General features: G+C 40.5%; 1 protein-coding gene across 4 annotated transcripts in view; it reads left to right on the forward strand.

Moving 5' to 3' along the window:
* The window catches only part of LRRC4C (leucine rich repeat containing 4C), a 3,131,096-nt gene that overhangs the window by 1,783,324 nt on the left and 1,332,867 nt on the right, over nt 1-14,905 (forward strand). For all 4 annotated transcript variants that reach the window (XM_069221814.1, XM_069221813.1, XM_069221816.1 and 1 more), the window contains exon 7: nt 4,485-4,548. The gene's annotated coding sequence lies outside the window, so the exon portion shown is untranslated. The remainder of the gene's footprint in view (nt 1-4,484; nt 4,549-14,905) is intronic.

Consider the following 14,905-nt stretch of genomic DNA (forward strand, 5'->3'; position numbering starts at 1 on the left):
CTCTCCTCCACAGTCCTTTGAAAGTCCCTCCCTCTATTCTGACCCTAGAGAGCAGGAAGGCCTGTTTCAGTGGTCCAGAGACAAAGCATTGACCTTAGGTGATAGCTGGAGTCAGAGGTCCTCTGTATTCAGCAGGATTGAGGAATCCTTGTATCCTTGTGCTCCGCTGAGGTAAAGAGTCATCTTTCTTCAAGCTAGGTCTTCCTCTTCAGCTGCTGTTTCCTCCAAATCCCAGTTGGTTCTAAAAATTCCCAATGCAAGGGTTTTTAGATGGTGGTGGGAAGTGGGCTGAACAGTTCCGATTTCAGAAAGATAAGGAGTGATTTGCAGATATCTGAACTCTGTTTAGTGTAACATAGTGTGTGACAAACGGCGATCTGGAATTCAGCCCCAAAAATCACCAGTGGCTTGGGTAAATTCAAGCAAACCCCCAACTGGAACTTGCTCCCAAATTGAACTGTATGCATCAAGGGGCATGACTGTGCAACCTCAATGGTGAGGAGATAGTTTACTCTCACCTGGTGGAAAATAGAGAAAGAAAGGTGACTATATCAACAGGCCAGAGAGAAAATGTGAACCCATAAACAAGCTTCAAGCTTACCAGTTTTGCTAGTAAAGGCAACCATGCTTGAACCTCATACCGACCAAGAATTCAACAATAAACATTATAATGCTGCTGCAAATACACTGGTAATATAGAACAACAAGAGGTAAACGTACTAACAAACGATAACAAGGCAACATGAAGTAGGGATCAAGATCGGGAAGGGCTGATGGCACTGAAAAGGGAAAACACAACAAATGTAAAGAACTGATATGAGTACATTCACTTTATTCAACATTGTGTCCAGTCTCTTCTCAAATCACTCTTGGAATCTTTACCTGTACTTTATAATGTCTTGTATTGTTTCCTGAATGTGTTTGAGGCACTTGGATCTCATTTGTTCCTTAGAAAGGACATCCAGGTGGCCAGCAGTGTCAAGCAAAAGACTTGTCAGTGCCATGGACCCATACATGTGTATCTTTAAAGGCCTTATTGATGCACGTATTTGGGCTTAGGCATATCTGAACTCCATTAAGAGTCTCATTAAAGGACTCCATGTCCTGCATCACCTCTTCTACTATGTGTTTTGTGTCACGTGGATGCACATTTCAAAGTCTGTTGCATGCTCTTCAGCATCCTCAAATGGACAAGATGTTATCAAGCCCCTGGAAGAGTTGAGTGATGCATTGCTTAGAGGCCATCGCAAAGTCCATTCTCCATCCATTACCTGGAACACTAGGTCTGCATCTAAGGAAGACAAGGATTGTTTTAAGGTGATCAAGGACTCTTCTTGAGCCACAGGTTGGTCAACATCAAGAAAAGTCTAAGGGTCAGTCTGACAAAACCGATCCAAACAAAACTGTAAGTGTGGAACCAGATAATTTTCGGGAAATGACCACTCATTTTCACTTCACAAATTCATGAGTCTGAAGTGCAATATTGCTTACATAAATAGGAATGACACACATCTTATCTATCTCCTGCACTGCCTGTCTTATCAATGTACTGGAAGGCTGTAGTTCCATTTGACATTGCCAGATTTTATATTTGATTATTATTTTATGCTTTTACTTCCAGGCAGGTTCTTAGACACTTGTATGAGGGCCAGAGGTGCAAAGCACACACTGTGATTTGAAGTTTGAGACCATAAAACAAATATATTGTTCTAATATACCAATCGAAGATTAAGGGTCAGTAAAATATCATGGACTCATTAAATGGCAGTCACATCTAGTCGTGAAACATTGAAAAATTACTGACTCCCGAGTTAGGGTGGAAAGCCATTTGCATGAAAGAATAGGTCCTCTTGTGACCCCTTCCTCTTGATGAATATTAAAAGAAAGTTTATTGGAGAGTATTCAATCATTCCCAGACCCAAGGAAAAGGGACTGCATTTAAAATAAAATGTTGGCTTTATTGATAGTTGGTCATAGGTATGGTGGTCTTTTGGCCCTAGCAGGCCACCATCCATGTGATGTTCCCTAGTCGGAGTGAGTTGCAATTTGCAACCAACCTCATTAATATAAGGGAAGTAGGTCAGATTAGAACCAATTCTGAATCAAAATGATATGAACTGACCTATTAGTACGTTGGTCGTTTCGTAAATTTCAATACTTCTCTCAAAACTATTGGTCCCAAAGACTATATCATTTTTGTGATGAGTATTTAGCCCATCTGACCACAAATCAATTTTATATATTAATTAGCACCACCCACAGTGAGCTAGAAAAGTGCAAAGTTCTTTAACTTTTCTGCAGCAAAGTCTTTATCTTATGCACTAAACAACTATAACTTGTGCGTTCACCACGCACTACTTTTGAACGCACAAATTACATCACTTATGACATGTGTGACGTCACTGATAACCTCACTGTAAAATCTGAAAAGACATAATTGATGATAACACTGCGCCTGGCAAGGACGGAGTTATTTTTAAGGCACGATTTATATTAATTGAGATAATTATAGTTGATGAATTCAAGTGGTTTTGTTAATTTAAATCAGTATTGTAACTTATTTTCACCTAACTATATTGTCCTTTTAAATATATGTCACTTATAATTATAATAAATAAAAAAATATTTTTAAGTAAGTTTAGAAAATCTGAAATGTTTTAGAATTAATAGATAGATTAACTTATGACCAAGCTTATTGAAGTGAAAATTGCAAAGTATTATTATTAGTAAAGGTGGGTGATTCTATTTTAAATTTGTTAAGGTGTTTGAAGTATTTTCATGTATTTTAAAAGTATTTTAACAAGTAATTAATAGCTTATTGTACAATGTAATACAAAGTTAGTTTTAGGAGAGCAGTGTATTTTTGTTCTTTAAGTAAATTTAGGTTATTATTTGTTTAGATTTGTTTAACATTTTTATTTTACACTGCATTAATTTGATGTTTTTAGAAATAATAAACGTTATAGAACTGCCAAATAAATTCAAATAAAGCAGATAGAAGGTTTCTAATAATGCCTTTAAACTCATAAATTCAGTTGTAGGAGTCTTCAACTTCTAATTTTGATGTTATGGGGGTTAGAGACTTTGAAGTCCACATCTACATTTCCACTTGGAAATGGTGGATAGCAAAACAATGGCGATTTGCAAATGAGTAGATCTACCTTTGCAAACTTATGAATGTGAATTGGGCCGTGTGCATGCTTTTTGACAAAACAGTGGGGCACATTTACAAAAGTATTGTAACTTACAATAAGTTAAGTTTTAGAAATTTTTTAAATTATACGTTATAGTGTAATTAACAAAACTAGTCAAGGGAATGAGAGGTAACTTAAGAATGCCTTGATATTTCTTCTTATGTTAATACAATTCACAAAAAATAGGCACTTGCTTTAAAAGAAGTGGAAATGTACAGACTTTAAGCAGCTGACATAGCATATACCAGTTGTGTAATTAATACATTTGAAAGGTTATTATTAAAAATCAAGAATATTTTTCTTCTATCAATCAAAAATATTCCATGACTCACCAATTTTTACAATTTTTACTCCATGAACCCTGTAAAGGTTGAGTTTTGCTCATACAACTTAATGTTTTACATATGCAATGGGCAATGCATTTAAAACATTTGTGAATTTTATGAACTTTAGGAGAGAAGTGGTGTACATCTGACAATAAAAATTATGCGTACTCCTCAACCTCCAACATAGAACTTACATCACACCACCTTCAGGGAGCTCCACTGGCTCCCAATACACAAACACACTCATCTCAAACTCCTACTAAACACATTGAAGGCACTACACAACGTAGGTCCTACCTCCCTCAATAGTCAAATCTTCTTCCACCAACCAACCACACCAGCTCTCAACAAGACTCCAACTCACACACATCCCAGAAATGCACAGAACCAGATCAAGATGACAGGTGTTCTTCCATCGCTCCTAAAGCATGGAATGATCTCCCACTCCACATCAGAGCTGCCTCCTCTCTTCCTGAATTCTGCAAGAAGCTGATGACCTGGCTTTTCCAATCACCAGCCTACTGTAAGCAGGGCTGGGCACACACACCTGCTCAGCAGCAAATGCCTAATCACTGGATATTCCCTGTCAGAAATGAACCACTCTTGCATCTTATTTCAGAAGTAAACTCTTCCTCATCTGTAGGTGAAGTGTGAATATTGGCAATTAAAACAAGAAACATATATCTGAATAAATTTAGAGACCCTGCTTTGTGACAATGGAGCATTTCTACTAAATAGAACTAACAACAAATATTGTAGGGTTAGTGGAAGGTCTTGTAGAATGGAACCTACCTACTCTAGACAACTGAGAAAAGATGTACTGTAACTAAATGATTTATTTGCAGCAGAAAAGCTAAGGCAAGTAATCAATATGATTAAATAAAGGAAAACACTCAATATTGATTGTTGTCCTATAAACCTTTTGATGCTGTTGGTGATATATTGTCTTAAATTTATGTTTTAGGTGGACTGAGTCATGCAGAAAAGATTTTAATCTAGGAATTTAAATGCCTGTGACTCACAGACAGGTAAGAATGATATTACATTTCCTAAAAGCATGCTTGTATTTCTGAAAAAAAGGAATTATGTTATGTTGACTAAAATATGGTTGTTAATTAGCAGGTGATGCATTAATAAGGATCACCTATGTTCCGTTAAAATTAAGCATCAATGTTGTAGCATAGGAATGAAGATTGAAATGCTTGCTGGATCTTGCCTAAAATCTTGATGCCAAAATCGACTAAAATCAATCTCATTGATTTTATTTCCTAGGGGATATTTTTGAATGTTATTCATTAAAGGGAATTCATTATTTTGTTGAAGATTTTTATTAAGTGACAAGCACATCAACTGGAACTGATGGAAGAAGCCTGGTGTCTTCCAAACAGAGTAAGGCAAGAAGGCCCTTGGATTATATTATTTTACAGCATCAATAGGTACAAAGATAGAACATCTGACCTTTATCTGAGTACACATTTATAACAGGATTTTAAATCCTCATAAGTTTGTATGCGAACTTGTCGTGTCAACTAATTGGCCTGTAAATGTTCTGAATATAACATTAATTCAGGTATATTGTTGGTTTTCCTTATTTCTAGAAGTTCTTTTAAAGGTATGTGAATTGTGAGGGGAATGAAATCTCAAATGCTAAAGCACCATGAAATATATATTGAAATAACTTGTTTAGGAATCATCATAGATAAAAATATGTCTAAACATTTTAGGGTGTGATCTGGTTTTAAAGTTTGAATTTATATTGTGGGGTAAACTCTAGGTTTATAAGACTATTGAAGGATTGTGTAGCTTAGAGAATTTAAAACTTCCTGAACAGTCACATCTCCTTCCACCAGCCATCCAGACATCTCCGCTCCATAGGACTCCTACCCTCATACATTCCATGCATTCACAGAACCAAATCAGGAGGATGGGCATTCTCTTACATCACTCCGAAGGTGTGAAACGACATCCCACTCCACATCAGAGCCTCCTACTCTCTCCTTGAACTCCTCAAGAAGCTGAAGACCTGCTTTTTCAATCACCCACATACCTAGGTCAGGGTTCTGCAAAGTCGGTCCTGGAGAGCCGGGTCCATGCCAGGTTTTTAGCATATCCACATTTAGAAAAATGTAAATTTCTGAAACATCTTTTTTCTAAATGTGGATATGCTAAAAACCTGGCATGGACCCGGCTCTCCAGGACCAACTGTGCAGAACCCTGCCCTAGGTGGTCAAAAGATAATTTTGATGGAAATTGTACACCACTGTCTAACTCTGCCAGATTCAAAACAAATGTTTCCAGATTTACAGTAATAGTAATCAGATTCTCCAGTAGATGTGTGAAATGGATAGCCTATTGTAAAGGTTTTTTTGCAACCTTGCTAAATTTTTCACTCTTGGAAATCTACATATTACTTGTAAATTTTACAAGATTCCCCCATTTAATTTCAGACATGTACTCGTTTAATGCTAACAAAATATTAACTTGCAGAGAAAATATCTTTCTACATTGCCTGGCATGACAGTATGTCACAGATATGCAGGTTGCATGGCACACATTCATATTGCAGATTGATTCTGGCTTGAACTAGGGCCTGCCTGCACGCAAAGATCTCACTATGCAGAAATACACACTTGCACGGCTGCAGAAAAACAAAATCAGAACATTTTGCAATCTTTGTGCCAGGAGAAAATCGAAAGTTAGCAAGCCTTTACAGCTGAAAAAAACTTTTAAAAACCATTAAGGAATTATTGAAATAAAATTGCACCTATAAAACTGTATCATTTATTTGTGAGTCTTGTCTTTGACGGTTCTTTACGGAGAGACATCAGTTCTGCTGGTCTTGGTGAGATAAACATTTCTCTTTAATGCCATAATTGTCTTATCAAAAACATGAGTTTCTTGCCACCAACTGTTTCCTTCTGTACACCACACTAGCCTCCTGGGAGCTGCCAGTCTATGGAATCTGTCTTGATTAATTTTACATAACAAAGACATTTTCTCTTTAATTTTAATGTGATGGGAACCTTGTTAGCATCCTGATGAATTTCTGTGTAAATGGAAACAGAGGGGTTCTTGGGTAGGATGCATTACTCAACAGATAAGCAGAGTCTTTTCAGCCTGTAAAGATACAATGCTACCGTAATCTGAGCATCCTGCCTTACAGAGGATTTAACATGTAGGAAAAAGGCACATGGGCGATAATGCTGAGACATTTGCATCAGTGCTGAAAAGAAGCAAATCGGTTTGCGTCATTTTTCCACTATCGTTATGTAATGTAATCAATAAAGTTAGCTTAATTATTTGCACCGTGGCTGCATATGTCATATGTATTTGTAAAGCGCACTATCACCGTCCAAGGAATCCTGGCCTAGGTCATGCATGCTGTATTCACTTGACCAATGACTGGACCAAGCATTTTACTTCACTTTTCAAAGGTGAAATGTGGAATTCAGATCGAAGAATGTGAGATAGTTCCAAAACCTCAAAGATAAGGATGAAACACTGCAAAAAATCATACTGTTCCTTTTTAACAGAGTTTATTCGTGGACTGTTTTTTTTTGTTAAAAATGTTATGCATTAAAGTGATTTGTAGGCAATAGATGGCAGTAGAGTTTTTGCAGTGGTTTAACAAATCACTCTTTTAGATTTTATTTATCCTGGTACTAAAATCTTGACAGTAAGAGGCTGGCGCAAAAAACTTTGCTTGTTCGGATTATTCTTAAAAAAGAAAGACAGACTATATGGATTTCCTGTTTTTGGCCATCCTATGGCAGTTTTTACAGAGTATGGCCTTGCACGTCGTGTGATGCCCTAACCCGCACAGGTCTATGAAACTGCCTCTTAGCAGGGTTTGTGGACTCAATGCCAGTGGAAAGATTCCTGAAGTATACCGGGTATAATATCTGTTTGATCGTAGGGTCACCTTGCCTACGATGAGTGTGCATGGGGGGAGCTTGTGTGATTGCAGCAGATGCAGTGCCCAGAGAAGTTCGAGGCAATAGCTTGTTTGGAAGCCTTGGAGGAGGCTGAGATTGTCCTTCAGGAAGTGAGGGTGATGCAGTCACTGATAAAGTCACTGATGCCAGAACTGTTGATGGAGACTGCTGAGGCCAGTTTGACTTCCACTGCATGTACCAAGATGTATGTTAGGGGTGGAGCTATCAAGAAGAATCTGCTGAGAGATTGTCTCAGGGGAGTCTGGAGTGAGTACTCATGGGTGATGCCCACACAGCAACCGCAACAGGAATAGTATGGGTTACATGGGATAGCCATCACTTTTGTAGAGGAGACCCTCACAGGCGACCCTTAGAGGCAGAGACAATGGAGCAGATGTGAGATGATGCAAGGGTGGACACAAGCCCTTGATGTATCACTGCTGGGCAGATTCCCCAAGGATCTCTGCATCTGTCCTTCCAAGGTGCAGAGAATCAAGATGGATGGAGGAAGGTTGCCAGACCCAGGCTAAATAAGCCCTTTGAGTAGAGCTGTAATTGGGAAACTCCACACTAAGGGCAAGTAACCCCATGGGTGTATTTATGGGATTGGGTTTGATATTAGTTGATTACAGAAGAGGAGGAACAAGGCCTGTTTTGTACACTGCCCTACAACCTATTAGTGCAAACCTCGTGCTTCCAAGTTAGAAATCTTTAGACATAGGTTAACATATAGTTGGACCCAAGAGAAACTCAAGACAAATAGAATATTTACATATACTAGTAGCCACCTCATCATTGTGTTACCACGCCTTAGTAGCTGTAAGACTCTTCCTTTAGGGTTAGCATTAAACAGATACAATAAATCCAGAGGTGGAGGTGCTCCACCTAGGCGGTGTATAGTGCCTAGGCTATAAAATCATAAAGTTAGTGGCTATTTCTTATGAAGATGTTGCAACATTAATTTGATTGGGAAGACAAGAGGCCTAAAGTAGCAAGTGCAAATTGTAAGCCAGTCATTGCACACCAAATGGATTGCAACTTGCTATCAATGATTTACACATTAATTACAACACAAAATGCACATTTGTAGCAGAACGAAAATCTTCCCGTAACATTAGTATGTTCCACACCGGAGGCATTGAGCAACCTCTTGTTATTCTGGAATGGAGGCCTATAGATGACAACAGACCCACATCCTACATATGTATTCCCTACAGGTCAACATTTAATTAAACCCCTGTCCTATCAAAGGACAGAGGCTGCTTTAGGGAGCATCTTCAACTTTGACAGATGGTTCCCACCTCATTTTTAATGTGGGTTGCGACTACAGTTGCATTGGTGCATATCTCTACAACTCACAGTGGTCCCCCCTCCTCTTTGTAATTTAGAATAAAGACACGTTTTGATTTGGAAACACTTTTCGGAATAGCAAAGTATCTATCTTTCGACCTATGTTTTTTACTGTTGCATAGCCTGTCATTTGTGACTTCACAACCAATGCATAAACTTCAGACTAACTCATTTTGTTTTGCAATGCTTAGTTATGCATCTGTTTATCTACTCAACAAGACTGACTCATCTCCAAATGTTTGATAATAGTGATCTTGTTCACCCCCAGCAGATCTCACTCCGGCTGCTGATGAGGTCTTTTCTAATTAGCCTGTTCCTTAGCTAACCTTTGTGTGTTCTTATGGCTAGGTGGCAGGCTACATTCTTTCTTTCCCCTGTATTCTGCTTCCGCATGAACATGGTTGGTTGGTTTTGAATGTGACCTAGACCAACAAGCAGAGTATTCAGGATAGAATGCATTTTCTCGATTTTGGATATCAAATACTAACCCAGCTGATGCATTTGTTTTCAAAATTGAAAACGAAGGCTTTTTTAGATTCCATTGCTGGTATCTGAGTTGTTCGGTTCGTAATCTGTACTAATTTATAAGTGAAATAATGCCTTTTCATTACAAATCATGCCAGGTAAAGTTGCAATATATCCCTTTGTATGTAGTAAGTGGGTGGAATTCCCGAATATTTGGCTGCACATGTGCTGAGGGCAGGTTTCACCTTAGGGATATGCAGTCACACGGTCCCGAGCAGCTTGTCAGCCATACACCGGCAAAAAGAACAGATGATGGACAGAACGCTGAACAATTCAAACATTCATTGGGTGGCGTGCTGGATTAAACCCAGATCTTTGTGACCGGGGTGAATGTTTGCATTGTTCAGCGTTCCGCCCATCATCTGTTCTTTTTGCTTTAGCCATACACCGGCGGCACGCTTCCGCCGGATGTCCCACCCATTACAGTGGAGCTTTTGACATCAGCCTGCGTGGCTGCCACAATTGTTTTCCACAGCTGTGAAGAGTTGCTACAACTGCTTTCTTGTGTGTTTGTTTAACATAATACCTGCGCTACATTTGTAACTATTAAAGGAAGGGCTTGCACAGCTTTGCACTATTAGTAAGTTCTTCATACCCTTTTCTTTTATTATTTTCTATTTTGTTTTTTTTTTGTCCCGGGGTTTATCTCTGTGTACTCTGGAAACAATAATAAGTTAGTGGTGTCTGAGGGTTTGATAAACTCATCAATGGCATTGTTAGACCTGACAGCCTTAGGGTGGTCACCCCTAACATTTGGCCTGCCTCCCTCCACTTTTTGGAAACTGTTTTGCTGGTTTTAGGACTCTGCACACTTTACCACTGCTAACCAGTGCTAAAGTGCATATGCTATCTCCCTTAAAGACATGATGACAGTGGATCATACACAATTGTCTTATTTAATTTACTTATAAGTCCCTAGTAAAGTGCACTATATGTTCCCAGAGCCTGTAGATTAAATGCTACTAGTGGGCCTGCAGCACTGTGCCCCCCACTTAAGTAGCCCCTTAACCATGCCTCAGGCCTGCCATGGCAAGGCCTGTGTGTGCAGTTTCATATCTAGTATGGCCAGAATGGTAATACAAAATCCTGCTGACTGGTGAAGTTGGATTTAATATTACTATTTTAGAAATGTCACTTTCAGAAAGTGAGCATTTCTCTGCACTTAAATCCTTCTGAGGCTTACAATCCACGTCTGGCTAGGTTTAGTCGACGAACCCCAAACACAGAATGCTCAGTCACACTTGCATACATCTACATATTGAATGGGTCTTCCTGAGCTGGGAGATTGGAGGGCCTGACACTTGCATGTCAAAGGACAGTAGCCTGCCCTCACACAAAGGACTGCCACACCTCCTACTGGGACCCTGGCAGACAGGATGGAACTGAAAGGGGACCTTGTGCCCTTCTAAGCCACTCTTTGAAGTCCCCCCCCTTCAAAGGCACATTTGGGTATTTAGACAGGGCCTCTGCCCCTACCAACTCAGACACTTCCTGGAGAAGAAACCCTGACCCAGAACCTGCAACCTGCCAAGAAGAACTGCCTGGCTGCCCAAAGGACTCACCTGACTGCCTTTCTAAGAATGACTACCGCCTTGCTGTTGCCCTGCTGCCTTGCTGCCCTCTGGCTGTGCTGAGAAGTGCTCTCCAAAGGCTTGGATAGAGCTTGCCTCCTGTTCCATGAAGTCTCAGGACCAAAAGACTTCATTCCTGCAAGAAGAACTCCATGTGCAACGCATATCAACGCACAGCCTGCCAGAAACAATGCTGGTCTGCATCGCAGTGAGAAACTCACTGCACACTGAACCGGAACAACGCAGCCCGACTTTGCAAGGAGAAGATCAATACAGCGCCAGCGCCAGCGTAGCGACTGGAAATTTGAAGCACGGCCCACTGGATCAACGCAAAGCCGAGCCGGAATGACGCAGCCCGACTTCCTGAGAGGAATCGACGTATCGCCTGCCGCGTGGTAGAAATTTCCACGCAACGCCCACTGGATCGATGCAGCCCCTGTGTCTTCATCCTGCCAGTGCCGGATTTCAACGCATCATCCCTGGGGCGTCCGAAAACCCTGCAACCCAAAGAGGAACCCAGTCTATGTGCCGGAAATCAACGAAAAGCCTGCCCTGCATGAAAACTCAACAATGTATCGCCTGTGTGCGACAGAAAATTCTACGCACACCTCCCCATTTTCCACGCATCTCCTCCTCTGCGGTCCCTTGCGAGGATTCGAACCAGGTACTTTGTGCTTGCAAGATACATTTGTTGCTTTTAAGAGACTAAAGACACTTTATATCATTTTTACAGTGATATTTCAACATATACTTATTGTATCTTAATAATTTTGACCTGCATCTTATCAGATAAATATTATATATTTTTCTAAACACTGTGTGGTGTATTTCTGTGGTGTTCTACTGGGTTATTGAATGATTTATTGCACAAATACTTTTTCACATTGCCTTCTAAGTTAAGCTGACCGCTCAGTGCCAAGCTACCAGAGGGTGACACAGGATAATTTGGATTGTGTGTGACTTACCCTGACTAAAGTGGGGGTCCTTGCTTGAACAGGGGGTAACCTGACTGCCAACCAAAGACCCCATTTCTAACAGGCATTATGCACACTGGATTACATTCCTGGTGGCAAAGGGAAATTATCTCTAATTCCCCTCACCTTTTGAGCCTAAGGGACCCAATAAATGATGGAAATGATCAAATACTTACCAAGGAGTGTGGAAACTGTGCTAGCTGCCTTCTTTACCCTGCCTAATGCAGAACGCGCACAATAATTCTCTGGATATGCAAAAATAATGGGTGTTTGTTTTGTAACAAACAAACGAATCCCAACACAACATAGAGCAAATCCCAAAAAAAGCATTAATTCTTAGAGATGTTTAATTCCTATGGACATAGTATAGGTAGCAGCAGAAGCATTTCACACAATTATATATTATATTTGCGGTCATTAACAGCCCAAGCGTGATCAAGGACAATAGAGACCTTATTACTCATACCCTTGATTGGGTGGTTTCGCTACACCGTATTACTCCACTTAAGGTAATTATGGCTTTCTTGACAGCACAGTTATAGCATGGGAACGCAGGAGCAATGCAGACAGCCAGAACGTGAGCGGCTCTTTGTGCACAGCATTTGTGTTTTTTATGCTAGAGTTTTTAGTGTAAAAGCATCCGTGCATCAATTTATTATGCTAAGTTATAGCAGTAAATGATGGATTTGCATTTTGTGGAATTACGCAACATTTGACATATTTTTCCTGAAATCTTGCATATTTACACACAAGCAAATTACATGAATTTCATACCTCCCTACTCTTCTTCTTCTGAGTGCACTGCAAGGGTTTAGAAACGCATTTTTTTTTTTAATTCAGTACACTAACATAAAACCTTAAAAGACATCTAGATGTGATTCTGTTACTCCTTTTATTGTTGGGCTTTTCTGCACAGCTGCCTGCCAACGCTTTTGTTACTTTTCTTCTAAAAATACACATAATGTGGCTTTCTGAGTAGTAAACATCTCTAACCTCTTCCTTTTATCGATGTATGAGGGACTTTTTAGATACACAAACTTCAATGAATTACACTTTTGGCAATAAAACACTTATGTCACACATGCACTCCGTCTATAAATAATAATTTTTTACATCGCAGCCTAAAAAATGAAGCTGTTTTTGCAAACATTATAAGACACATTCAAACAGAAAAGTGAGAATACATAACACACTAACAAGTAGCAGTGACTGAACTTACTTGATCTTCTGTTGCTTATATGTAATACTCCAGTTTTATTTCTACTGTACATAACTAGCACAGGTAAAACAAATAGGCCCTCATTATGACATAGGTGGTAAATGCCCCCAACCGCCGTGGCTACCAGCGACCGCCATATTATGACCGTAGCCAGAATTCCATCAGAAGGCTGGCGGAATTCCGTCTACGGTCATGGTGGTGGACGGCGGTAAGGTTGCCAAGCCAGTAGACCATGATCCATGATACGACCTGGCGGTGTTCTTCCACCATGGTTTTCGTGGCAGTAAGAAAGCCACGGAAACTATGGCAGTGGGGGGGGTCATATTCCTGTGGGCAGCCTAGTGGCGGCCGGTGTGGTACATTGGCCGTTTAACTTCTGCTAAACCGCCAATGTCACAATATGGCTGTATGTACTGCCAGCCTGTTGGCAGTACTACCGCCACTATAACACTGACCATAGTTACATCTGCAATACACTTATACTTGCAAACACCAGCAGATTAAATCCAAACAAATTGGCTTGGCCAGTGCTTGTTCAGAATATGAACTTCACGGAATGTATGTATCTAGTTTTCTTTATAGTATACTATGAATATGGAATGTGTAATATATAGGGACTTTAAAATGCTGTTCCTATCTCTTCCGATTACTTCTATTGTTTATAATACAGATAGCAGCAAGTTATGTGTGTTGAGTCATTTAGATGTATTTGCTTTTGGAGAGAACTGATTGTATTACTACTTTTCCATAGACATAAAATCTAATTTGAGATGTTCTTTAGCAACTATTTTAGCTAGGTTCTCATCTTCCTGTGTGTAAGTTCATTGGAAGTTATGTCCATTGAACTGAAAAGAGCAGGGATCGAGGAGGGCTGTCTCTTCCGGGTAATGGGGCGTTGGAAGGAGGTCGAACCGAAAGAAGAACATCAAACATGTTGCAGGGTGCATACATTGTGCAAAAGGTACTGTCCGTTCAATGAGAGGATTCCAAGAGGAATTTTGTTGTAAGTAGCCTCTGTCTCTTTAACTCTGTCATGTCTTATAGAATGTTTGGGGCATCACATAGCATGGTGGGGTATCCTGGTAACAAGGTCAGTTGGATGGAGACTCAGGGCATGGTTACGATTTTGGCGGACGGTTTTGCCATAGTGGCTACCTTCCCGCCGGGCCCATTATGAGTTTCCCACTAGGTCGGCGGGCGGAAACCTGAGTTTCCACCCGCTGGCCTAGCAGGAAACACCCCAAAGCATTGTCTCCGGCTTCTAATCGAGCAGGCTGCAATGCTTTAAGATGCAGGTGCACCCTCGCAATGTTCACTGCCTGCAAAGCGACAAGTGACCTCCAGACTTGCAATGACCACCTCGGTCGAGAGGTGGCTGTGCTACCTGAGGTGGATGTAATAAAGAGAGGGGTGATAATATATACATGGTGCAAGAGTTTTCTTAACATTGGTTAAAGCTAAAGCTGGAGTCATTGGTGTGGCAGAACCTGTTGACGGAGACCAGAGGGAAGATGAGCAGACATCTGCCATGACTTTGAGGCAGAGGGTGCCCACAAGGGCAGCAGGGGTGGGTGCAGCTCCGGAGAGAATGAGAGAGCAAAAGAAGAGACATCGATAAGATGGGTCTGGCAGCACCGGAGGGGGACAGCTTGAGTGCGCGTTCAAACATAGATGTGAGAACTCATAGCGCAGGAGAGAGAGGTGCTAGCAGATAGTAGTACCAGAGACAGAACCTATTAGAGTGGTGCACCAGAATATAGCAGGGGGTATTATAATTTGCTGGAAAAGGTTGAGAATATGGGTTAGCAGAA

The sequence above is a fragment of the Pleurodeles waltl genome, chromosome 3_1 (genome assembly GCF_031143425.1).
Source record: "Pleurodeles waltl isolate 20211129_DDA chromosome 3_1, aPleWal1.hap1.20221129, whole genome shotgun sequence".
NCBI classification, from domain to species: Eukaryota; Metazoa; Chordata; class Amphibia; order Caudata; family Salamandridae; genus Pleurodeles; species Pleurodeles waltl.